This window comes from Hibiscus syriacus, unplaced genomic scaffold, assembly GCF_006381635.1.
Source record: "Hibiscus syriacus cultivar Baekdansim isolate YM2019G1 unplaced genomic scaffold, ASM638163v2 tig00003041_pilon, whole genome shotgun sequence".
Classification (NCBI taxonomy): Eukaryota; Viridiplantae; Streptophyta; class Magnoliopsida; order Malvales; family Malvaceae; genus Hibiscus; species Hibiscus syriacus.
In genome coordinates this window covers 3,987,836-3,991,355 of record NW_024061960.1, presented here as the reverse complement: position 1 = coordinate 3,991,355, position 3,520 = coordinate 3,987,836, and positions in this window count along the sequence as shown.

Below are 3,520 nucleotides of genomic sequence, written 5' to 3'. Positions count from 1 at the left end.
TTTTTTATTGTAGTTGTTTATTGGACTTTTTTATTGTAATTTTTTTATTTATCATTTAATACTTACTTTGTTAATTTATCATTTAATATAAGTTATTGTAATTTGGTTATCATTTAATACTTATTGTATCGTTAATATCAATTATTCGTTAATATAACGCCAACGTCTAATCTCGTATAATTGTATCATTTTTTTAATCTTCATCAGCGGTTATCGAATAACATTAACTTGAAGTAAATGCAAAGTAAAGTACAAGAATTATTATTTGATAAATAACTACATCATTTCCTCATCAATTGTTACTTGATGACAACAGAAGTGGACATGTTTTTCTAGTGTGTCCTGGGTTTCTACAATGCCCACATCTTCTGTATTGTCTAGATCTTTCTCGAATATCCATATCGTAATGAATTCGATTGGATTTTGGACGACCACACTCCCTCAATAAACTCAGATTTGGTACAATCGAAAGCTAATCTTGAACCTCATCAGGGTCTTTGTCATTACCTATAGGGGGAAACTCAAATTCGTATTCCTTAAAAACTTCAGATAGTAGGTATACGGGATCCACAAAACGGTTAGTCTTGACGTATATGCGAGAAAGCTGCTATCACATGAGAGCATGGATACTTCAGAGCTTGAAAAACCCCGCAGTCGCACGTTATGTCCCTTAGATTTACTCTTAACGACACAGCTTCAATCCATTGAAGAGGTTGCGGTAACTCTGTGACACGAAACATTTCATGACTTCTAGAGAAGCTTGTTACGGACATTTCATTTGATGCAACAATTTTTTTCTGTATATCTGCAACTAATCTAGGGTGATAGACATGACCGCCTTGCATCCAGGTTTCAGCTTGTCCCCCGAGCTTTGCAAAAAGCACCCCCAAACAAAAATATATAGTTTCTACCAAAGCCGCTACAGGTAAGTGACGTGCACCCTTTAAGGTTGAATTGATTGCCTCAGCCAAGTTGGTCATCATGTGTCCATATCGATATCCACCATCATATGTGTTCGTCCACATTTCTTTATCGATGAGGCTGATGTAATCATATCCTTCCTTGTTCTTCGCCCGCAAATATTGAATCATTGATTCAAACGTTCGAGGAAGTAGTTCGTAACCTGATCAAAAAATGTATAACTTAATAACCTGATTTCTTTGTAAAATTAAAATGATAAAAAAATGTATAACTTACTAACTTGCTTTCACTTACCCATGCGCACAATTAATTGACGCTCATCATTCTTCTTGTACCTCCCATGGTAGTTTGCAGCAATGTGTCAGAGACAATACCTATGTTGGACAAAGGGTGGTTGCCACATTGGACCCAAAGACTCCATTGTTGCTTTGATCCCAGCTCCGCGATATGAAATGACACAGATTTTCTCTCTCGTGATAACATGTACACGTAAGTTTCGGAGGAAAAAATCCCAAGAATCTGTATCTTCTCCTTCAACAAGAGCAAAAGCAACTGGAAGAATGTTGCGATTGCCATCTTGGACAACTGCCAATAATAAAACTTGATTGTATTTTTCATACAAGAAAGTCCCGTCGATCTGGACCACATGCTTACAGTATTTGACAGTATTAACGCACTGTAGGTAAGTCCAAAAAACCCGGTAGAATTGGCATCGATCGCGCAGAACTCGATCATTATGGTATGTATAGGAGGTTTCGAAGTCCACAATTATCCCAGGATTCAACGTCCGCACCAGCCTAAACCAACCTAGAAGTTCGTTGTAAAATGCATCCCATTCGCCATGAAGTTTGACAATGGCATTTTGTTTTGCCAACCAAGCTTTTTTATATGAGACATTGTACCCATACTACGATTGTATAGCTGAAATCAACACTGCAACAGCTATATGAGAGCTTGCTTTTACCATAAGCATGATGGCTTGGCATATCACTTCAGAGTCCAAGTTGGGATGATCATGGTTGACCCCTCCAGCACAACATGTGTGAGGACCGTTGTATAATGTTAGTTCACATCTGTTGTTTTTCCTCTTCCTCTTCGATACGCGAACCATCCAATTACAACCGTTTTCGCGTCGGGCACAATAGCATACATATTTTTTGATCGTGGAGTAGTTAACTCTGGACTGAACAAAATTACGGATATTGTAATTTTTTATAGCCATCATCGCTTCTTCCTTGCTTGAAAACTCTATGCCTAAAGATAACTCACCATTATTTATGGATGAGTAATATCCATAGTCACTGAGATGAGGCATATCCGTAAATTATGGCCCGTACATTGCATCATAATCAGCTTCATACATGTGTTCTAGAGGGTCAGTTTGTGCCATATTTGGTGGAACTTTATCTACATCATTATCACCATCGGAGTTGAATTACAGTGATTCTGAGTGAATGAATAGTCCAGTCTCAAAACCATCCGCACCAGGCTCACGAAGAGGTTCTTCTGGTGGAGATGATGGTTCCTCCATGCTCTCCACATTTAGGTCAAAGAACATACTACTGGCACGCCTTCCCCTTGAACTAGAAGGCATGTCTGGATTGAGATCGAAAAAGCTCGCAGTCGAATGCCTCCCCTGGAGCTTGAAGCCATCGTGTCAAATGAAAACTGCACAGATTGTTGCATCGATGGCATCTCCATATTAAGGTCAAAGAAATTTGCAGATGAATGCCTTCCCCTCGAACTGGATGCGATGTTGCCATACGGATTGTTCGTGGACCCACCTCGGTACATATCGTAAGGAGTTTGCAGATGAATGTCTCCCCATTGAAGTTGATGTGCCGGCACCATGATGTGGATTTCCCATTATGGCATTGAAATCATTACACATTACTGTAGTCGGGCTGTCAACATGATCAACTTGTTCAGCCAGCCCATAGTGTGAGCTTAATGGTTGACCCCGAACAACACGCACTTAAACAAACTTTGCATACATCTCAATATCACCGTATGAATAATTACTTTGAAAATCAACCATCATTTCAACATCATCATTGTTCAATAGTTCGAACGCTGTATAAATTAATGGCAACAATGATGTTGAAAATATGTACTGCAACGACGACATTCTTCTACTACTTTCAACATGAATCTTCCTCGAAATCTTCGTTATCAGCTCCTCAAGAGTTATGTTTCTCTTGAAAGATATTTTAACACGCTCATTTGATACGAAAATAACATCGATTTCATCTTCTTGAATTTCTCCATCATAATAAACAATAGCTGAAAGTCGCGTCATTCTTAGAGTTTAAAAGTGCAACAATATTATATCTGCAAAAAAAAACAACTGAAACAAACTGATTAAATAAATAATATATGACCAAAAATATAACAGAATAAATTTTTTACACATAAACATAAATAATTTAAATAATATAATTTTATATTATTACCTGCACCGCAAAAATATTTCGGCGTATGCTCTCACTTTCTAATTCTACAAACACAGAAATTAATTGAAAACAATTAGTATAATATTTTTTCAAATAATCATATATAACTATAAAATAAATATTATAAGAAAATTACCTTATAACAA